At 44.4% G+C, this 23,069-nt stretch overlaps 3 long non-coding RNA genes across 5 annotated transcripts; 1 reads left to right on the top strand and 2 right to left on the bottom strand.

Moving 5' to 3' along the window:
• Nucleotides 1-7,204: 7,204 nt before the first annotated feature.
• LOC143443305 (uncharacterized) lies at nt 7,205-10,773 on the bottom strand. Its single transcript, XR_013112154.1, has 2 exons — nt 10,060-10,773; nt 7,205-7,645 (listed from the first exon to the last, which is right to left on the bottom strand). It is a non-coding gene; the product is annotated as an uncharacterized LOC143443305 (long non-coding RNA).
• A 259-nt stretch (nt 10,774-11,032) lies between these two features.
• Nucleotides 11,033-21,362, top strand: LOC143443303 (uncharacterized). Of its 3 annotated transcripts, XR_013112151.1 has the most exons (4): nt 11,033-11,347; nt 11,644-11,818; nt 13,963-14,244; nt 20,772-21,362. It is a non-coding gene; the product is annotated as an uncharacterized LOC143443303 (long non-coding RNA). The 3 variants fall into 3 exon arrangements; XR_013112152.1 differs by lacking the exons at nt 13,963-14,244; nt 20,772-21,362 and adding an exon at nt 11,971-13,430 and having other exon boundaries at nt 11,089-11,347; XR_013112150.1 differs by lacking the exon at nt 20,772-21,362 and having other exon boundaries at nt 11,111-11,347; nt 13,963-16,449.
• LOC143443304 (uncharacterized) lies at nt 13,102-13,969 on the bottom strand. Its single transcript, XR_013112153.1, has 2 exons — nt 13,546-13,969; nt 13,102-13,461 (listed from the first exon to the last, which is right to left on the bottom strand). It is a non-coding gene; the product is annotated as an uncharacterized LOC143443304 (long non-coding RNA).
• Nucleotides 21,363-23,069: the final 1,707 nt, after the last annotated feature.

The raw sequence follows: 23,069 nt of genomic DNA, 5'->3' as shown, positions 1-23,069 counted from the left end.
AACAATGAACTGAACCTCTGAACCTGTATGCCAGCCCCAATTAAATGTTGTCCTTTCTAAGAGTTGCCTTGGTCATGGTGTCTCTTCACAGCAACAGAAACCCTAACTAAGAGAACCCTATTCTACATTACTCCCCATCCTGTGGCAACCTTTTCAGTGTCTCCATAGTGTTCTTCGATTCCTGAGACGTTTAACTTTATATTCTTTAACCTTATGAGGTTTTTTCTTTTATTACTTATGCTTCTGGTATCATAACAAATAGATTATTGCTAAGACTAGAAAAAAATCATCTTGCTCTGGTGTAATGACTTGCTCACATCTGTATTATAGTGTCACTACTTCACATTTGATTGAACGGTCTCAGTTCCAAAATTTTCTACAATTTTCCTTTGTCATGTTTTAGGTCCCCAGTCAGGATCACAGGCTATCTATTCCTGTTTTGTTTTTTGTTTTTGTTTTTGTTTTTTTAAGATGACAGCATCTTTTCTTCTATCACATAGTTGAGATGCTTATTGCCATGGTGTCGAGCTTAACTTGTGGACCAGGGGCTTGGCCATGTTTGCACATAGAGACACAGCATCCTGCTCTAACAGAACCTTGCTGTTGCCTGTCACTGGGAGATAAGATACAGAACTGTGACACTGACTTCTAAGTGCTTTAGGTTGAAGTGCATGCATGCCCTCCTCAGCTGCCCTGGCCTGCAAAAGGACAATGGAATAGGAAGTAAAAGGGAAGACATTATCCAACGCAGAGCAGAGAGACCCACAAATGAGACCTTCAGAGGAATATGAGAGGAAAGCATGGTTTGTGAACTCTTGATCTCAGCACTGTGCTCTCTAGCAACTTGACATAAGCTGGCGTCATCTGAGAAAATGGAACCCCCATTGAGAAAATGCCCCCAATCAGATTGACCTGTGGGTAAGCCTGTGGTGCATCTTCTTGATTAATGATTGACGTGGGAGGGTCCAGCTCACTGTGGGCGGCGCCACCCTGAGCTAATAGTCTTCAGTGCTGTGAGAAACCTGGCTGAGAAAGCCATGGGGTGCAAGCCAGCAAGCAGCACTCTTCCACAGTTTCTGCATCAGTTTCTGCCTCCAGGTTCCCTCCCTGCCCAAGCTCCTGCCCTGACTTTCTTCAGTGATGGACTGCAAGCTGAAAGAAACCCTTACCTTCTGGTAAGGAGAGGCAAAGCCTATGTAAATGTCTAAAAGGGCACTTTGGACCTTTTAAAACCCTCACTCTCAGCACACTCAACTTTTAAGAACATCACCTCCAGCACTTGCTGGACAGACACCCTCAGGAAATAAGGGTCCCCATTTCCATGTTGGGTGACAACATGGAAGAAAGGGAAAAGAACACCTCACCCTTTAAAAAGTATAAACACAACCATAGTCCCAGTTTCCTCTCTGGGACTCCAACCTTCCTCTGGAAAGTCACATTGAATTGGAATGTGATGGGTCATCTCCAAGGTCACCTTGACTGGATTTGGAATTGTCTAGGAGACCCATTTTTGGCTGTGGCCATGAGGGTGCTTCCAGAGAGGTGTTCATACTTGGGCCACATTAGACATTTACTGGGTAGCAGGTTCGAGACACTAGATCACACTGTCCTCTTAAAAATCTGTTATTCATTTAGATGTATGACTCAGGATTTACAGAAAAGAAAGTAAGGCAAAAAAGAAAAAAAAGGAAAAAGCAAAAACAACAATGACAACAAACCCTAAGACCACATAACTGAATGATTGAACTGAATTTTCAAAATAAGAACTCCTTAAACCAGGAAGGTTTATGGTGGAGAACACCCATGATTCCAGCACTCAGGAGACTGAGGCTAGTTGGACCAGGAATTCAAGGATTTCCTGTCTATAAAGCAAGACCCTGTCTCAAAAACCATACTAAACAAACAACAACCCAGAAAACCCTCACTCTCAGCACACTCAACTTTTAAGAACATCACCTCCAGCACTTGCTGGACAGACACCCTCAGGAAATAAGGGTCCCCATTTCCATGTTGGGTGACAACATGGAAGAAAGGGAAAAGAACACCTCACCCTTTAAAAAGTATAAACACAACCATAGTCCCAGTTTCCTCTCTGGGACTCCAACCTTCCTCTGGAAAGTCACATTGAATTGGAATGTGATGGGTCATCTCCAAGGTCACCTTGACTGGATTTGGAATTGCCTAGGAGACCCATTTTTGGCTGTGGCCATGAGGGTGCTTCCAGAGAGGTTTAACGGAGAAGGGAAGACCCACCCTGAGTGTGAACAGTGAGATACTCTGGGTTTGAAAGCCTAGACAAAATAAAAAGGGAGAAAAGAGAGAGGAAGTTGAGTACCACCTGTGTCACTCTTCCTAACCATGGCTACATGGGTGACCATCTACCTCAGAATCCAGCCACCATGACAGACCTTTTCCCCCTTTTAAACTGTGAGCCAAAATAAAACCCTCTCTGGGGAATGGAAAGCTGGCTTAGCAGGTAGGAGCACTTGGTGTTCTCGAAGAGGGCATGGGTTTGGTTTCAAGCACCCACTAGGTTGCGCATGATGATCTGCATCTCTATTCTAGAGGATTCAACGCCCTCTTTCTAGCCTCCTCAGGCACACACAGAGAGAGAGAGAGAGAGAGAGAGAGAGAGAGAGAGAGAGAGAGAGAGAGAGAGAGACCAGGGACCATCTCCACCATCTGCCTAAGACCCTCTTAAATAGAAGGCCAGGTCTGACTTATGCATAGCTAAGGAATCCTGGTCATGCTATGGTCCTGCCCATCATTATTGTCTGGGCTTCTGTTCTGCTACCTCCTGCAAGATGTTCTGACAGATAGTCAGAACTGTGTGCAATCTCTTCCCAGGAGACATGGTCCAACCTTTGCAACAACCTCCCTGACAACCCTTGCTCCATGTCTAGCATGAGATTCTTAGGGAAAGTCCAATACTTTGGGGTCCATTGTTTTGAAGGTCTGAAAGTTGAAGGAGAACAAGGGTCTCTTTCCAGCATCTTCATTCTTGCCAGGATGGTTACAGAGTGGCCCAGAACTATTTGCAGTACTTGACACTAGCTTGTTTTAAGACCTTGATGGTCCCACCTACAGCTACTGTCCAGAGCTTCCTAGGAATTCTACACTGCAAGTGTGACATCTCTGAATCTTAAAGGATTGCTGGGAAGGAAATGAGGCAATATTTGCAAAGCAAGTTTTAAAAGTAAAAAGGTCTGTGTCTGGAGTTAGCAAACTAACCAAAGAATGAAGTCCAGGTCTGACCTTTTACCTATGCCTGTGGGACAGGACTGGATGTGAAAGAGGAATCGTGGTGGGGGTGCCTCCAGCTTCCCAGAAAAGACCATAGAGCTACTATCTAATATACAATCTCATATGCAGAAAAGATGTACCCTACATAGACAAGCAACATGTATACAGTGACCCATGGGTCTAAATCTCTTGTCTCCCAAGAGTTAATAGTTCAAAGAGATATGAGAAAATTATTCATGAAAATGGCCGAACCAACTTATAGGCCCAGAAAACATAAAGAGCTGTTATTGGGAGAGATGGTGGAAACAAACAATGGAGAAGCCTGATGTTTATCAGGACCTGGGATATTCCAGGACACCAATGACAAGGTCAGTGGACCAGTCACTCATATTTGAGTACCAAGACCAACTCCACTTTTATGTGTTCTCCTCCCTAAGGGGATTTTTAGCTTTCCTTTAAAGAAACTCCTGCAGAAGTGGATGTCAAGGACTCAATGGGTGAATGAATGAATGAATGAATGACAGGATCTTAGATTGGTGCACATCTTAGTTACTGTCTATTGCTGTTATGAGGCACCATGACCAAGACAACTCATAGAAGAGTTTATTGGGGCTTACAGTTCCAGAGGATGAGTCTATGACCAATGTGGCAGGGAGCATGGCAGCAGGCAGGCAGACATGGCACTGATGCAGTAGCAGAGAACTTACCTCTTGACACAACAGTGGGCAAGAGAGGGTTACACTGGGAATAGTGTAAGTCTCTTGAAACTTAAAAGCCTACCCCCAGTGACACACTTCCTTCAACAAGGCCACACCTCTTAATCCTTCCCAAACCGTTCCATCATCTGGAAGCCAAGCATTCAAATGGCTATGAGAGTCATTCTTGTTCAAACCATTATAGTACATTTATTTGTTTGTTTGTTTGTTTGGTTGGTTGGTTGGTTGGTTGGTTTTGGGTTTTTTGAGACAAGGTTTCTTTGTGAAGCTTCTGGCTGTCCTGGAATTCACTTTGTAGACCAGGCTGGCCTCGAACTCAGAGATCTGCCTGCCTCTGCCTCCCAAGTGCAGAGATTAAAGGCGTGTGCCACAGTGCTCTGCTGGACAGTGCATTTATTTAACCTATGCTGAATTTATTCAAGTTCTACAGTTGTTTCCAAATATAGCTATAAATTCTTTGATATCGTATTCTTCAAAATGTGGAGACTAATTCTCCTCCCATTAAGACTAAGTGGTATTTAGTCATTTTGAATGAATTCCTTCCTGGCAATGTAACCAAAATAATCATTCAAGTGAGAACTGGGGCAGTTTAGACTAGGAATGTAACTCAGTAGCAGAGTACTTACCTAGCGTGTATGCAGCTCTAAATTCAATTCCTTGTACCACAAACTACAACAAAAGGAAACAACAGTTTCTCTTTTGCTTTTTCCTTAGCTTCTTAGGATAAATAAGATAACTTGTTGCACTGGAGAGTTTAATGGCAACTTGACACAAGCTAGAATTGTCTGAAAAGAAGGAACCTCAACTGAGATCTGCCTGTGGGGCCTTTTTAAAATTAGTGATTGGTGAGGGAGGGCCCTGTGCATTGTGGGTGGTGCCAGTCCTGGGCTGATGGTCCTGGGTTCTATAACAAAGGTGGCTGAACAAGCTTAGGGACCAAACTAGTAAAGAGAGGCAGCCTGCCCTGCCCCCATGGCTTCCACATCAGCTCCTGCCTCCAGGTTCCTGCCCTATTTGAGTTCCTGTTCTGAGTTCCTTCAAAGCATAAGCCAAATAAGCCCTTTCCTCCCCAGCTTTTGGTCATGGTGATTTATTGCAGCAACAGAAACTCAAACTAAGACACTTCTCATATGGCTTCTCAAGCAAACATCTGGAGAGGCCTATACAGTTTCTCAGTAGCAGAGGCCTCTTAACAACAACCATGTGAGTGGCCATCTTGGAGGAAGGCCCTTTAGCCTTTGGATTACAGCAGCCCCGGCTGGCATCTTGACTCCATCCTTCTGAGAAAACCCCCAGCAGCACTGTTCCTGAAATACTGACCCAGAAAAACTGTGACATAATGTAAAATTGTTGTGTTGTTTGTTTGTTTGTTTGTTTGATTTGTGAGACAAGGTTTCTCTGTGTAGCCCTGACTGTCCTAGAACTCACACTGTAGACTAGGCTAGCCTCGAACTCAGAAATCCATCTGCCTCTGCTTCCCAAGTGCTGGGATTAAAGGCATGTGCCAACACTGCCTGGCATGTAAAATTGTTGTCTTAAGCCACTAAATTTTAGGGTAAAGGCTTATGCTGCCATAGTAAATATTTAACTAGCAAATCTCTAACATAGGCCCCTGCCGTCTTATCTGCAAAGCCCTAGGTAGGAGACCTACATTACCCCTACATTTCCAGAGCACAGTCTACAGGCAATATCAACACACACCAACTAATGCTGTGATAGTGTTGGGATTTGAATCAGAAATGTCTCTGACAACCTTATGGTTTAAACTCTCCACTGGGGTATGGTTAAAATCTGTGGATCCCATAGAAGGCAGGGCCTAGCTGGCACAGATAGGTCAGTAAGGGCAGGTCTTTTGGTCCAATCTAGTCTTTGCTTCCTGTCTATTGACATGTGAGGAGTCTTTGGAAACGGGGAGCATCTCTGCCATGTGACTTGTGCCATGTTTTCTTTTTCCATGGTGCACAACAGCACCTGAAACCATGATCCAAAGTAAACTCTTCCACGGGACAGTCACTTCTGTTGGGTATTTTTGTCACATTGTCGATGAGAAAAGTAGGTAGAAGAAGATAGTATTAATCATTTGAGAAGAATGCAGAAATGAACCAGAAATAATAACCTAAATGTTATTTAAAAGAGAAACAGGAACAGCTGGACAGTGGTGGTGCAGGGCTTTAATTCCAGTGCTCAGGAGGCAGAGGAAGACAGATCGCTTGAGTTTGAGGACAGCTGGTCTACAGAGTGAGTTCTCGGACAGCCAGGGCTACACAGAGAAACCATATCTCAAAAGAGAGAGGGAGATTGCGGGGAGGGGAAGGTTGACAAGGTGAATTGACCGGTGAAAGAAGACTGATACATAGTAAAGACAATAAAGGCACAATGTAGCATTTGAAATTAGAGACTTGTCAGTACCATAGCAAACACCTGAGCCAGGTCATTCAGGGTCTTACAAGCCAAGCTTCAGTGTTGACCCTAACTTAAGAACAATAGTAACCCCTGAAGTCCCACCCTGAGACTTGCTTGGGTTACCAGGACTTCATACAGGAAATCGATAAACCAAGGAATGGAAATGAAGTGTAAAAAGATCTAAGTCATGAGCCAGGTATGGGGACTCAAACCTGAATGCCCACCACTCCAGAAGATGTAGCAGGAGGATTGACAAGAATTCTAGCTTGGGCTGCATATTAAGTTCCAGTCCACTGTGTGGAGTGGGCGTGGGGGGGGGAATCACATATCCAACAACAACAAATACATACAATTAATTTTGAAAGAGAACTTACACAAATAGTGTCATGGAGAAAGAGAACAGGAAGAATCAAAGAGGATGACAATGCCCCTGGCTTGGGCAAACAGATGGTTCGTGGGAGGCACCCTTCACAGGCAGAGAAGACAAAAGGATGTGGAACAGATAGAGTATGTTACACAACGTGGGTTATTTATTTATGGCTTTTTGAAACAAGTAGCCTAGGCTACTCTCAACTTATGGGCTTCTTCCCTCAGTCTCCTGAGTAGGAGGATGACTGCCAGGCACTGCCCCTAACCAAGTGTGTATTAGGTATTTGGATCATTTGACTTGAAGTCTCTATATGCTGCATGGAGTAGAAGGTTTATCTTCCAAAACTGAAAGGAAAGGTGTAGTTTGCAGAGAGAGACATGGAAACCATTCCAAGCACGAGAAGCTCTCATTCAAAGCCTTGACAAAGAATGAGATCTTTGCGAATAAGAGCTTCCTGGGACTAGAGAATATGTGTGTGTAACCATACTTTTTGGTTACTTTATTAGATTCTTATATCTACCTCCCAACCCTTCCAACTCCCCAACACTAGGCAGGAGAGAAAGGAAGTTAGGGGGGAAAGGGGGCATAGATCTCTTTAGACTTGTTCCTGCTGATCAGGAGCATCAAATTCCTTGGGGCAAGTCCAATCAACATCGTCAGGATATCCAATTTCTTCTTCTCATCTCTTTGCTCAGGACCACTTGACAAACCACAGCAATAGGAACCAGCAGCAGCTCAGGGAGCAGCAGCCTGGACAGCCTCTCAGGGCTCTGTCATTTTTATACCCTCTCAAGAGTCCCCAGAATTCCAAATGCAAAATATCTTCAGCTGGCAGAATCACGCCCCTGCCAGAGCAGGAGACAAATCATGGTTAGCAGCTGTGGTCAATCTGAAGCAGTGCCATATCCCACACCTAGGATTAAAACAAAAGCACACTCATGTAACATAACGGGTTTTTTGTTTTTTTTTTTTTAAAGAAACCAAAATTCTCATTGCATGTGTGTCTTTGCAGAATACTGCTCCAGGTGAAACAAGCAAAACATCAAACGATATTAAGGAAACAATATTAAGAAAGTGAGGAAACCAAGGTTGAAGAGGGCTCGGTAGCAGTTAGGAGTATGTACTGCTCTTGGAGATGACTCTAGTTCAGGTCTTAGCACCCATGTCAGATAGCCCATAACCAACCACCTGTAACTCGAACTCCCGGGGGCTGACACCTGACATGCTGGCCTCCACAAACGTCTATACCCATACCCCTCCTCATATACAAAATTAATATCAACACAAGAGACTAAGAAAATGGGTGCATTCAAAAGACGATAGTCAGCAGCAATTGATGCTGAGAATTCAAATAAGAAGAACTATGACTTGCCCTTTAAATACAGCAACAAAGACATTGCCCAAGGCCTTGGCAAACATGTCAATCTCTGGGACACTCACTTGGAGCTGACAGAGCCATTATAATAGTTTTAGATATATTTGAAAGAATTTTCCCCTTTATGTGTAGAAACTTAGTCACTAGTCTCACCCCCCCCACCACACACACACACACACACACACACACACACACACACACACACACAATCTCTTTCTAAACAGGTGTCCCTCATTGAATTAGCAGAACAATCCAAAGCTTAAGTGCATGAAAGAACCCGCATATTCAGCCCAGAGCCAAGGTCACCTGGAAAACATTGGATGATTACCCCCTGAAGGCTGAGGAAGCAAAACAGGCATCAGTAACATCTTCTAAGCACAACTAGCTCCGCCCCATGTCCTTCTAGAATGGGAGAAACAAATCCTTTTTCAGAGAAATATGAGATTTATTTCTAGGACTTTTGCTAGCACAGTCAGACACCATCCAAAAGGGCCTTTCCCTCTGCTGCAGAGCCTCTGTGTCCAAGTTTGAAAGCAGATGGCTCAGAACACTCACTCTACTTCCTCATGTCTCCATCCCTTCTTCTGTCAAAATAAGTGAAACTTTAAGTCTCCCCACCCCAAGAGTAGACTGAAGTTCACACCAATTGCCCTGGTGCTTGGCACATAGAAAGATAGGAGAATGCTTTTGTTCTTATTAAACAATGTTATACTGTGAACGTTATGATATAGTTATTATCAGACATCTTTCTCTTTTCCCTACAAAGTGTCAGCCTGTGGTGACCAGCCTCCCCATCACCACCAACTGCAGAGACGATTCTTACCACACATACCAGACCTAGTAGACTTTCTGACACAGCAAACACGTTTTGGGATGAGTTAGTAAGATCCAAGGGTATCTGCCAAAGTGTATTTTATCAAAGTAAAAAACTGTTGCTCCCAGGAATGGAAAATGTCACATGTGGGAAGCCAGAAAAAGCTGGTCAGGAGGAAGTAAGGAGCACCTGAAGTTTGCACAGTATTCTGTCGGTAAGGCCTGGAGTTCCATTCTGAACCAGGCTGATAATAAGTCCAGTAACAGAGCAGCCTGACCGCACAGCAGGGAGGAAAGATAACAGCCTTGTGGGTTTGTAGGCTTTTTTATCCTTCCAGGGGAACTCCCTTTGCAGGCAACAGAAGAGAGAGGGCAGTTTTAAAAGAGTGCATATCTCTTGTAAATGCCACAGACAACCTTTCTATCACATCAGTCTGGAGCTAGAGGTAGTGAAGGTTCTGGGGACCAGTGACAATTTAGGTACACCAGCAACAAAAACCAGACATAATCCAGCAAAGCCAAGCAAATTGCAAGTCATTTAAAACTATCGGGAACCAAAGCAGAGGCCAGCATCAAACCAAAGAGGAAGAGAAGTGTTCATCCTAGCCAAACAATAAAGTCAACACTTCGAAGGGGAGGAGGAGGAAGAGGAGAAGGAGGAGGAGGAGGGGAGGAGGGGGAGGAGGAGGGGGAGGAGGAGGGGAGGAGGAGGGGAGGGGGAGGGGGAGGAGGAGGAGGAGGAGGAGGAGGAGGGGGAGGAGGAGGGGGAGGAGGAGGAAGAGAAGGAGAAGGAGGAGGAGAAGGAGGCGGTGGAGGAGGAGGAGGAGGAGGAGGAGGTGGAGGAGGAGGAGGAGGAGGAGGAGGAGAAGGAGAAGGAGAAGGAGAAGGAGAAGGAGAAGGAGAAGGAGAAGGAGAAGGAGAAGGAGAAGAAGGAGAAGGAGAAGAAGGAGAAGGAGGAGAAGGAGAAAGCCAGCACAAATGGGCAACCTAAATAGGTTAAACAGCACAGAGAGCAGTGACCTAGAAGTCTGTGGTTATCATCTCTATGTAAGCTGCCAGCTTCTGGGATGAGCGAAGAGAAATTATCAACTCCAATCTTCCAAAAGCAAAACTTCACACGTATGACATAAGAAACTCACCAAGGAAAAGAAGAGAGAGGAAGGATGTCAGTGAGTGAAGAGTCAGTAAGATGACCCCCAGGACCTCAAACAATAGTATTTCTTCAGACCTATGCTGGAGAGATGACCATAAAGATGCAATCTTTCATGTAAGGAAGCCGTGTTGGTTAGCTCAAAAAAAAAAAAATCATAATTGTGAATTAAGTGTTCCCTGTACTTCTAGGGGATTCCATTTTAATCCTTCGTGATTTGCTAAGAAACTGAGGTACAAAAGAAATGAAGGAAGTCGCCGGAAGTATGGCAGTATGAGTTAACAACCCCATCAGGAAGCCGGGGCTGCGCCTCCTCACTTCCTGGTTTCCTCTATAAATATTAGCGTACATTGCCTTCCTCTCAGAAGAGGCTCTGCGGTGGTAGCTGTGTAGCTTAGAGAGGCAACTTTCCAGCAGGGAAGGTACAGATTTGAGCTGTAGAGGGTGGGACAAGATATCCTGACGTCAGGCCCATGGGTCAGCAGAAACCGGAATATCACCCCAGATGGGTCCTTTCCCCTTCCTACGCCTGGAAAACCCATCTACACGGGTTCTCTAAGACCCTTTCTTAGAGGAGTGTCCTCCAAGTTCCTCAGTTCCCCGCCCAGCTCCCAGGCTCTCAGGCAGTGGCTGCACAAATTAGCAGCGTTCTTTGTCCCCAAAGCTCCAGAATTCAATTGTGCTCCAGTGCGTGCCAAAAGCTCTCAGAGTGTGCCGTGCATTGTAATAAAGCTGGCACGTGCTCTAGCAAAGAATTTTGTTCTGCTTAACGGCCCCCAGAACATTTGTTTGGTCACCCGTCCCTCTAAAGCAAAATAAGGGAAAGAAAGGAAAGAAAAGGCTGCAAACTGCTTATTTGACGCCTCCAAAGCTCGAGTGGACGTTTAACTAATTTCAAGGGAAAGCATGAGAACTCTGCACCGCCACCGTTTGAGGACTTTCTACCTCTCAATGCACCAGAGCTGGATTGTAGAGCAAAGGGCAGGAGTGATCATTCTAGAGGTTATATCATAGATGGCGTAACATCACTTTCTGCCCACTGGGATCTTATCAACCCTCTGTTCCTGGTCTATTTTGAGATCCATCTGAGCCTGTTACCTGGGACATGGGTAGTGTTAATAAATCAACATCCAGCTGACAAGAGGTGAACGGAGTCTTATTTGGAAAGGACAGGGCAAGACATCTGTAGGCAGCCGGATTTACGCTTTAGAACGTTGCTTTTTTGCATGAAACTTAGAGGTGTGTCGTACATTTAGAGGCACTCTGTACACTGCGAGGTAAGTTGTGTAAATGGGACCCAAATCAGGCATGTCCGTAGGGAAAATTACAGATCAATTCTGTTCCTTAGATTTCTCTGGCTTTTTTAAGCAAGAAGATAGAGTAATTCCAGCAGAGCGGTGGTGGCATATATCTTTAAACGCAGCATTTGGGGATGAAGGGGTAATCAAATCTCCGAGTTCAAGGCCAGTCATTTATAGAGTTCCTAGGTAGTCAGGACTACACAAAGAAACCCTGTCGTGATAAAACAAAGAACTTCTTAGCAAGGTGTGGTGCTGCATGCCTTTAATTCCAGAACTTGGGAGGCAGAAGCAGGAGGATCTCTGTGAATTCCAAGCCAGACTGATGTACATAGTGAGTTCCAGGACAGCCAGGACTACACAAAGAAACCCTGTCTCAAACAAACAACAGCAACAAAAACCAAAGGAACTCTCCCCTGGAAGCAGAGTCTTGAGCCAGCTCCAACACTGGTAAGTTAAGTCTGCAATGTGTTTAAGTCTTCATCTATGGCCACGGCCCCGTGGACTGCAAACAGGGACTTCTTTCTTCCTTTAAGCAGGTAGTCAGCTCCTCAGCCTTATGAACCTCCTCCTGTATTTTTTTTTTTTTTTTTTTTTTTTAGCTGTTTACAAAGATGTTTCTCTTTCCAGTCCAATAGTAGCAGCTTTAAGAGGCAGTGCTCTGCTCCTCATGCCCCAGCCACAGTGCTGGCTTGCCTGATACTACCTGCTGCTCCCTTGCTTCCTCACACCCAAGACAGGAATCCCGACTGACCGTGATGAGACACTCCCCTTCCTCTAACCTGCCAACACAAATGGCTTCCTCGCATTTCTCCATGGAGTAAGGGTATGCTGGTCAGAACTCTTGGAAGATCAGAGGCAAGTGTGTGTGTGTGTGTGTGTGTGTGTGTGTGTGTGTGTGTGTTTTGTCTTTGTAGAAGGGGATGGTTCTAGTGAACAATCTTTGGGGATCTGAGGTGGCTGGCTGAGCTTTTCTCCACTCGTCTTAAAATCATTGGTGTAGGGTAGAGATATAGCCTGAAGCCTCAGGGGTGGGGTGAGGGTGGAGACACCGAGGAAATGGCCATTAAAGCCATCAGCAGATGGTAAAATGGCTCTGGGTCCTGAAAAGAAGATAGGAAGTGAGAGATAAATCACCATCGATGCGTGTAAGAGAGGCTGAGCCATCAAGCCAGAAGGATGCCCTGCTTTTTAAGCCACCATGCGTATGGAACAGTGAGTTCTCCAGCTTCCACACGGCCCTTGTTGGCTTGATAGCTATTAGGTGCAATAGGCTCTACATTGCCTTCTAAGACAATAAACAAGAAAAACAAAAACATCATCTCTCCTATGGGAAAGCCACAGACTCGTTTGCTTTCAAAATAATTTCTTTCTTTCTTTGTTTTAAGATACTAAGGGCTAAATAAATCTTTTAAAGTCTCTCCTTCTTGATGACCATTTCCAGCTGTGAAAGGGCCAAAATAATTAGGTTAAGTCACATCTAGCCGGGTACCATCTGTGCATCCAATTCAAGGATGAGCTGGTAGTGCTTAAGCCACTTACATGTCTGCAAGTCCCTGGGAAGTGTAAGCAAGAAGTGACAAATGCCGGGGAGGGAGCTGAGGAGACAGCTGTCAGTATCAGGCTTCAGTTTACAACAAACCTCACCTTTCCAAAGATAAGAACAAGCGGGTGCTTTGGCCTGAGCTAGGCAGGAGACCCCTCTGTGCTGGTTAAGATTCTGGAGTCACAGATCCATGTTCAGATTCTAATTCTGCCACTCACCAGTTACATGACATTAGATGAATCAATCGGCCTCTTGTCAGATCGCTTCACCTGAACATGGGAAAACAGCAATATTTGCTTCACAAAGTCGTGAAGATAACCTGTGAAAAGGCTCCATGCCAAATGAGAGCATGGCAAGGATCAGATAATTATTAGACAATCAGTAAAACGAAGAGAGTTTGCTAGTACACAGTTCTCTTCCTCCTAATCCCACCTCCAGTCACAATTCCAGAGCTCATCCTAGGCACCCGATCCTCACTTAGCAATGATGCCGTCTGCTTGCAGGCTTGCTGTATTAATCCAAGAGTAAAGTCCCTTCAAAAAGTACCCTGATGAAGAAAGAATCATAAACAGCAAGCAGAAAATTTAGGACAAAAATGAATCCTGTAACAAGAGCCTTCTGAGACACTGACCAGTATTTCGGGTTCTCACAAGAACAGCACATTTTAAGCTTCTATTACTGTAAAATGTTGCAGCAGACCTCTGTATCTTGGGTATTTCCAGTCTGACAGTGCATACAGATTGTGAAAGTTTCCCCTGGTGTTGGATATTAAAGTGAATGCAGGCGTCCCAAGGGGATTGGTTCACAAACTCCCTGTAGATAGCCAAAGCCTCAGTTGCTTATCTTCTGTAAAATTACAATGTATCTGTATAGAATATACTATAAATATATGTATACAAATCATCTTTAGATGGCTTATAACACTTAAATAATGTAAGTGCTGTGTCAGGAGGTATTATACTGTTATGTTTGGGTACTGGTAACAAAACTTATTACATGTTCAATATACAAAATTTAAAATATTCTTTCTCCTCTCTCTTTCTCTCAGCATGTTACATGTTTTTATCATGTATATGAGTATTTCCTGCATACGTGTATGTGCACCATGTGCGTGTCTGGTACCTGCAGAGTCAGAAGAGAATAACAGAGGTCCAGGAACTGGACTTAGAGCTGGTTGTGAGTTGCCATGTGGGTGCTGGAAACTGAACCTGGGTCCTAGGCAAGAGCAGCAAGTGTTCTTAACTGCTGAGCCATCTCTCCAGCCCCTGATGTACACAATTAACCATAAATGGTAGACATGGAATCCATGGATGTGGAGAGCAAACTGAATGTAAGTATAAAGACATAGCAAAGAAGGGAGGCCCCTAGCTTCCAAAACAGTCCTACATGTATGAATGGTCCCTGATATCATTTCACCCTTATGTCACTGTCATAGGGCAGGCATTGACTGTCCCCCAAAGCTCCATGTGTTGAAAGCGCTCTGGCTCATGGGGCTTTTGGAAGGTGGTGGGACCTTCGGGAGACAGGGCCTCGCAGGAGGGAGTTAGGTCATTGTGGGCATGCCTTTGAGTGGGTATTGGGAGTCAGTATTAGATGCTATTCTCAGTGCTGTAAATACAACAAACAAAATATCTTACCAAAGCCAGGTAAGGAAGGAAATGTTGATTTCAGGATCACCGTGTGAGGATGCAGTCCATCCCTGTAGAGAAGGTATGGGAATCAAAGCCACTAGCCTTGTGACGCAGGACTGAGAGATGGCGGGTCACGCTGAGTCCCAGTCAGGGGGCACAGAGCGATAAACGCTACTGCTCAGCTTGTTCGCCCCTTATCTGCAGTCTGGGACCCCATTCCATGGGACAGTGCCACCACACTCAGGGTAGACCTTCCCTCCTTAGCTCATCCCTTTCTGGAAACACCTCGAAGACACACCCAGAGGTGTATCTCCTAGGTGATTACAAATCCAGGCAACTTGACAGTGAAGACTAATTATCACAGACCTTTTGCCACCACCCCTCCTTCTCCATGATATGAATAGGCCCCATCTACTGTCTCCTTCAGTGATATGCTGTCTCAACACAAGCCCAAACCACAGACACACACACACACATGTACTGAAACCTTGAGTCCAAAGCAAATCCTTTCTCTTTTTAAATTTTTTGTTTTTAGGTGGTTTTGTTTCTTGTTTCTTTGTTTTTCCAGGCAGTGTTTTTCTGTCAAGCAGCCCAGGATATAAACTAGGGTAGCCTCCAGCTCACAGAGGTCCACTTGCCTCTGCCTCCCAAGAGTGTTGGGATTAAAAGAAAGGCATATGCCACCACACCGGGTTTAGTATTTGTTAATTCAAAAGATACATAAGAATAGTGTGGTGATGCATGCCTGAAGCTCCTTCTGCCACGGATCCATCCACTGTGATGTACTGTACCCTAGAATTGTGGGCTAAAATAAACCCATTCTTCCTTAAGAAGCTCTTTGTCAGTTATTTGGTGGCAGCAATGAGAAAAGTAACTTGAGTCACCATTTCTGACAAAGAAATGATATATATTATACATGATTATATAAATTTAGAAACACTTCTAAATAAATTTATTAGTGACACAGACTTCCACTTGCATATAATGTTTTTATTCTATTATTTTGGGGTTTGACACACATAAGGCTTTGCTGACACTGCAATAATTCAGTATCCTGATGAGTATTCAGTCACCAAGAAGGAACCTCAGTCTTGGAGCAGAAACACATTGTCACAATTTGGATTATTATCGCTGTAATTAGACACCATGACCAGTGCAGCTCGGGGAGGAAAGGGTTTGTTTCTCTCACAGTTCCATATCAAAAGCAGTGAGGGCAAACGGGCTGGAACCTGGAGCAGGAGCTGATGCAGAGGCTATGGAGGGTTGCTGCTTACTGGCTTGCTCCTGACTTGCTCAGTCTGCCTTTTTATAGAGCGCAGACTCACCAGCCCAGGGATGCCACCATCCACAATGGGCTGGGCCCTCCCCCATCAATCACTAATTAAGAAAATACCCTCCAGCTGGATTCTATAGAAGACTTTTCTCTTGACTAAGGTTCCCTCCTCTCAGATGACTCTAGCGTGTGTCAAGTTGGCATAAAACTAGTCAGGACAAACAAGAAAGCAGGAAAAAGGTCCTTTGCACATCTTTAGTACGTTTGGGGTGACTTAAGTAAAATGGGATTAAATATTTTCCTCTCTGGCCACAGCCTATAGTCCCAGCCCATTAGGAGAGATAGTAGCAAGAGAATTGCTGGGGTTTAGGAGTTTAAGACCAGCTGAACAATATAAGCAGCCTCCGTCTAAAACTAATAATAAATAGTTTAATTAAAAAAAAAAAAAAAAAAACCCTTCCCCCAAACATCTGAGTCCCTGAAGTTGGTCTCATCTGCATTTTGCTTCTTCCCTGTATCCTTGGAAATCCCACTCGTGTGCCAGCTTTTCAGATCTCAATAATATATCACCAAATATCTATTGGATGATAGTGATCTTGCCTATAACCTCAATGGTATTTATACCTCAACTTAACTGCACTCATTGGATTGTCTTTTGATAGTTTGATGATTTCCAGATGCAGATATGAATAGACAGGGGGTGGAGATGCAGCAAACTCATTCAAAATAGAACCAGAACCTCAGCTACCACATATGTTTTAAATATATTATCCATACAATTAAGAATACAGTATTATAAAGCAGCTCCATAAATCTTAGGGCAAAACCAATGACATAGCAAGTCTTCTTAGCCACAAAGAGATTCTTAATAATATAGATTCCATGATGAGACACTTCAAATGATTCTGAATATTACAAAGCTTCCTAAAATTAAAAAAAGCATGTTCCTTTCTGACATTTTTCACATATATATATGTGTGTGTGTGTGTATCCTTTCATGTATATATGAAAAATATATGTTCACTTTATTTTGAAAAATTTTAAAGGCATTTTTAAAAGGTGACTTTTAAAATACAAAATAAAGTCTAGATGTAATGACACAAACCTTTATTCCCAGCACTCCATAGACAGACAAGCATCTTGATCTCCTCAAGTTCAAGGTCAGCCTGGTCCTCATCACAAAGTTCCAGGATAACCACAGCTACATACAGTTCATTCATATTCACTTTCTAACTCACAAAAAGAGAGAGATTATTTTAGTAACAGACTACACAGCATGCCAGTGCAAATATTTTACTGTTTAAGAAATAAGAACCGCCGGGCAGTGGTGGCGCATGCCTTTAATCCCAGCACTTAGGAGGCAGAGGCAGGCGGATTTCTGAGTTCGAGGCCAGCCTGGTCTACAGAGTGAGTTCCAGGACAGCCAGGGCTACAAAGAGAAACCCTGTCTCGGAAAAAAAAAAAATCACCAATATTTAAATCAGTAACAGTAATTCCTTAATACTCTCTAATGTATAATGAGTATTTCCTTAATGTCCTTTTTAAAAATATCAGATGTGGCTTTTCTTCTCTTTTTCTTCCTAAGAGTGGATATGTGCTATACATTGAGTGTGTGTCTGTGTGTGTTTTGTGCACATGTGTAAACAGGCACATGTCTGTACATGTGCATATGGAGACCAGCATTCAGTATTGGCTCTCCTCTTCAGTCTCCACTGTCTTATGTTCTAAGACAGGATCCCTCACTAACCAGCTGGCCAATAAGCTTCAGGAATACATCTTTCTCCACACCTCCCCTCAGCATTGGAGTTAGAGATGCAGACCCAATGCACTAAACTTTATTTGTTTTGATTTTGAGGCAGGGTCTTACTGTGTAGCCCTATCTGGCCTTGAACTCACAGAGATCTGCCTGTCTTTGTGCCCTGAGTGTTGCCTGGCTTGAAGCCATGTACTGGGGGTCCAAACTCATGGCAAGCACTTCACTAACTGAGTCATCTTCCATACTTCATTCCCTCTCTCCCTGCCCTCCTTTTTTTGAGACAGCAACTCATTTTGTAGTTCAAGCTATCCTGAAACTCAATGTATAGACTAGGACAGCCTGGAACCTGTAGCTCCCCTCTTGCCTCTGCCTCCTGAATGCTAGGATTACAGGCATGTATCTGCCTTGCTCAGCTTCCAGCTTCAACTTTTTTTGTTTGTTTGTTTGTTTATTTTTGATTTGTTTATAAAAAGAGAAAGAGAAAGAGACTCTGTTTTGTGGGTGTGTGGAGAGGTATGGGGGAAGGTGATGTCTCAGTGAGTCCATGCCAAGGCATCTCTCCCCCCTGAGGGACCAGCCACACACCAGTATAGAATAGAGTTTATTCAGGGCATGGGGAGGGGAGCCAGAAGCATAGTAGGGGCGGGGGGGGGGGGGGGGGGGGGAGAGACGGAGAGGGAGAGGGAGAGGGGGAGGGGGAGGGGCCGGGGGAGGGGGAGGGGGAGAGGGAGAGGGAGAGGGGGAGAGGGGGAGAGGGGGAGGGGGAGGGGAGAGGGAGGGGGGGGGGAGAGGGGGAGAGGGAGAGGGGGAGGGGGAGGGAGAGGGAGAGGGAGAGGGAGAGGGAGAGGGAGAGGGAGAGGGAGAGGGAGAGGGAGAGGGAGAGGGAGAGGGAGAGGGAGAGGGAGAGGGAGAGGGAGAGGGAGAGGGAGAGGGAGAGGGAGAGGGAGAGGGAGGAGAGGGAGGAGAAAGAGAAGTAGAGGCTGCCCATGACCATGTGGAGAGAGGGGGAAGGGAAGGGGGAAGGAGCAAGGGGACAGAGGGATCAAGAGATCAAAAGCAAGAGAGCAAGAGAAGGCAAGAGGGAGAGGAGGGGGCAAGTAGCCACTTATATAGTGGTCCAGGCCTACCTGGCTGTTGCCAGGTAACTGTGGGGGTGGAGTTTAGACAGAATGCCAACAGCTTTGTTTTGTGATTGGTTTTCAAGACAGGATTTCTTTGTGTAGCTCTGGCTGTCCTGGAACTAGCTATGTAGAGCAGGCTGGCCTCGAACTCAGATCCTTCTGCCTCTGCATCTCCTGCCTCTGCCTCTCTGCCTCTCTGCCTCTCTGCCTCTCTGCCTCTCTGCCTCTCTGCCTCTCTGCCTCTCTGCCTCTCTGCCTCTCTGCCTCTCTGCCTCTCTGCCTCTCTGCCTCTCTGCCTCTCTGCCTCTCTGCCTCTCTGCCTCTCTGCCTCTCTGCCTCTCTGCCTCTCTCTCTCTCTCTCAGCCCCTGCCCCTGCCCCTGCCCCTGCCCCTGCCCCTGCCCCTGCCCCTGCCCCTGCCCCTGCCCCTGCCCCTGCCCCTGCCCCTGCCCCTGCCCCTGCCCCTGCCCCTGCCCCTGCCCCTGCCCCTGCCCCTGCCCCTGCCCCTGCCTCAAGTGCTGGGATTAAAGGTATGCACCAACAGCAGTGAGCTCTCTATTCAACTTTTAAGGACAGTAGCTGGGTTTCTGTTGTTGTTGTTGGTAATGGTAGGTTTTGTTTTATATTTATTTTATTACTTTACAGGGTATGAATATTTTGCCAGCATGGATATATGTGCACCATGTATGTACCCATGGAGGCCAGAAATAGGCATCAGATGTTCTGGAACTACAGTTACATACATATAGTTGTGAGGTGCAATGTATCTGTTTTTAAGGAACTCACAGAGCTGAAATCCCCTTGCAGTTCCTCTTAGGAATATTTCCTTAAATAAATGTTTAGTCATGGAATACTTTATCACAAATTCAACAATCCCCGCCTGCCGCCACTGAGATAGGCCCACACTCTACAGCAGTCGAAAAAAGCTTGCACAGAGTCGTTCCTCACTGCCTATTACCAAGGCAGCCCCTGAGAACAGGGAGCAGGACAGGTCAGGAGAGCTTGATGCTAATCCCAACTAACCACTACTTAACTCTACAGCCCAACTGAGCAAATCCTTCCCTATATATCTATGCAAAGGTTGGAAAATTAAGGAATAGGTTAGCCCAAACAACCTTGAAATTTCCTTCTGTCTTTTTGTTTTGTATTGTTATTTGTTTATCGATTTGTTTGTTTGAGACAAAGTATTTCTGTGTAGCCCTGGTTGTCCTGGAACTCACTCTGTAGACCAGGCTGGCCTTGAACTCACAGAGATCCACCTGCCTCTGCTTCCCAAGTGCTGGGATTAAAGGCGAGCACCCCCACTGCCCGCTTCCTTTTTGTTTTTTAAGATTCAGTGTGTTTGATTTTATGTTTAACTTTTTTTTTTTTTTTAAGTCGGCCTTCTTTATCTTAGTGCTCCGTGTCAGCAAACTCAACCAATTTGAGATGGAAAATATCTGAAAATTAACACAGCTGGACTAAATATGCAGAGACTGTTTTGTTAGCCCTTGTTTTCTAAACAATGCTGTGTAACAGCTTTTTATATAGCATTTACATTGTACCAGGTGTTACAAGTCACCTAGAGGTGACTGAAAGTCCATAACCAAGGGCTGAATGGAGCCCTGCTGGCAAAGTGCTTTCCTAGCTGGACCTGGGTTTGATCTCCAGGGCTGCATAAAAAGGGAGTTTCCACTCCAGAACCCTGGAAGTGGAAATGGGAGGAGCCAAACTTCAACATCATCCTGTCCTGCATAGTTTAAAGATAGCTTGGGCTACATGAGACCCTGTCTAGAAAGAAAGAAAGAAAGAAAGAAAGAAAGAAAGAAAGAAAGAAAGAAAGAAAGAAAGAAAGAAAGAAAGAAAGAAAGAAAGGGAGAAAGAAAGGGAGAAAGAGAGAAAATAAAAGAAAAGATATAGGATGTACCTAGGATCTGTGCCAATACTACACCATTTTATAGATGGGTTTGGGGGTATTCAAAGGGAGGGAGCTTGGCCCAATCCTCTTTACGTACTGACTGATGGATGCAGAGACAACTGACTGGTTATACTGTATGTCATGGTGTTATTTACAAAGATTAAAAACATATCTATTGCAGGAGACATTGTGTTATTTGTAATCAAATAACCAAAGCCTGGCGATGGTGGTGCATGCCTTTGATCCCAGCACTGAGGAGGCAGAGGCCATCAGATCTCTGAGTTCTACTGACCGAGTTCCAGGACAGCTAGGGCTACACAGAAAAACCCTGTCTTGATAAATAAGAAAATAAATAAATAAGCAAACCAACAAACCCAGCCTGATAGTTCCCTTAAGCTGCTCATCAGCCTTTCCAGGCTCCACTATCTTACTGAACTGCAAAGATCTTTCCTACAAGACATAAACTTTAAAGAGGTTTTCTCCTATCTGTCTTTGTGATATCAAAATTCAGTACCATCTCTGGAGAACGATAAGAACTCAGTCTATGCCTGTTACATAAATACATGATAGGTCCATAATCTGGGGCTTCAAATTATTGTCTTGTCTACCTTACAGAAGTCCCTGCACAGCAAAATGAGCTAATGCATGTAAATACACAATTTATATTTTATAATTAAAATATAAAATATTACTTGCATGTAAAAACATTCCAAGTCAGCCAGGTGGTGGTGGTGGTGGTGGCGGCGGTGGCGCACGCCTTTAATCCCAGCACTTGGGAGGCAGAGGCAGGCGGATTTCTGAGTTCGAGGCCAGCCTGGTCTACAGAGTGAGTTCCAGGACAGCCAGGGCTACACAGAGAAACCCTGTCTCGAAAAACCAAAAAAAAAAAAAAAAAATCCAAGTCGATGGAGCCTTGCTTCTAATATTTGGCAAGGAATGAGTGGTGGGCATTTTTCTTTTCTATTTGCAATTTCATCTCTCTTTGTAAGGTGTGCATCTCTCTAGCCCTATTTACTTTCTTTCTCTCCAAAAACTTCCCCAATTGTAGATACCCTCAGCCAGGTCTTTAACTTCAGCTATTCAGGATGCTGAGGGGATTATACTGGTTATACTGTATGCCATGGTGTATAACCATCATTTAGCTCATGCAAGGAAAGCACTCTACTACCGAGCTATAAAACAGCCCTCTCTTTACTTTTTATTTTGATACAGGATCTGAGTCAAAAAAAAAAAAAAAAAAAAAAAAAAAAAAAAAAGCAGTTGGCCTTGACCTTGAGATCCTCCTGTCTCAGCATCCTGAATAGCTGACATTAAAGACCTGTTCCAGTGCTCAACTTGCTCTTATGTATTCTCTCCCCCACTTTTCCTTCTGTTCACTCACTACCATTTTACACTTGTTTCTAACAATTCTTTGGGGAAATTTTTGGCTCACGATATTTTTACTTACTTTCTAAAATAATGTCTTAATTGAGCAATCCGTATTCAGTAGAGGCTGTCCTTTGGGGACTGGTGAGATTCAGTAGGTGAAGGTGCATGCCAGTGAAGCCTAGTGACCTGAGCTCAACCTCCGGGATCCATGTAAAGGTGAAAGGCAAGAATGAAGTGATCCTCTGATCCTGAATAGCTGAAGTGGCCTATGGCCTTCTCCTGACACACACACTCACACACACACACTCACACACATACTTACACACAGACACACACACACACCTAGACACACACAGACACTCACACACATAGACACACACACATAGACACACACACACACACAAACAGCTATCATCAAAATTTTTATTTTAAAGAAATTGTTCTTTGAGTCAGGAGCTTTCCCTCAAACTTGCAATCTATACTCTGGTCCTCTGATGTGGGAAACAACTCAGACAGCATGCATTTCCTGTGTTGTTAACTTCAAGTATGGTGTTTTCAACTGTTGACATCCCATTGTGTGTACACAATGGCCATCAGTGAGTGACACTTTATCATAAGATAGGCTTGGTAGTAAGTAACTTGACCCAATCCTAGTAGGGTTGGTGTGCGAAAGGTGTCTTTAAAAAGATGACTCATGGAACAAAGATGCCTGCTATCAAGTTTGAATGCCTGAGTGTAAGCTGGTCCTCAGACCTCTTCCCCATTTTATTTTATTTTTTAAGATTTATTAATTGTATTATTTATATGTGTGAATGTTTTGCCTACATGCATGTATATATATATATATATATATATATATGGCCATCATGCGCATGCCTGGTGTTCTCAGAGGTCAGAAGAGTGTGTCAGATATCCTAGGACTCGAGCTAGAGATGGTTGTGCACCCAGGCCTCTGAAAGAGCAACAAGTGCTTCTAACTCCTAAGATGGCCACTTCAGCCGTCTCCCATTTAAAAGAAAATGTAATAAAACTGCTAAAACATCTTTGAGGGCTGAGCGACGCTTGTCTAGCATGTCTATATATAAACTGTTTTTTAAGACTGGATATGGTG

This window comes from Arvicanthis niloticus, chromosome 8, assembly GCF_011762505.2.
Source record: "Arvicanthis niloticus isolate mArvNil1 chromosome 8, mArvNil1.pat.X, whole genome shotgun sequence".
Classification (NCBI taxonomy): domain Eukaryota; kingdom Metazoa; phylum Chordata; class Mammalia; order Rodentia; family Muridae; genus Arvicanthis; species Arvicanthis niloticus.
This window is presented reverse-complemented; position numbering and strand designations above follow the sequence as displayed.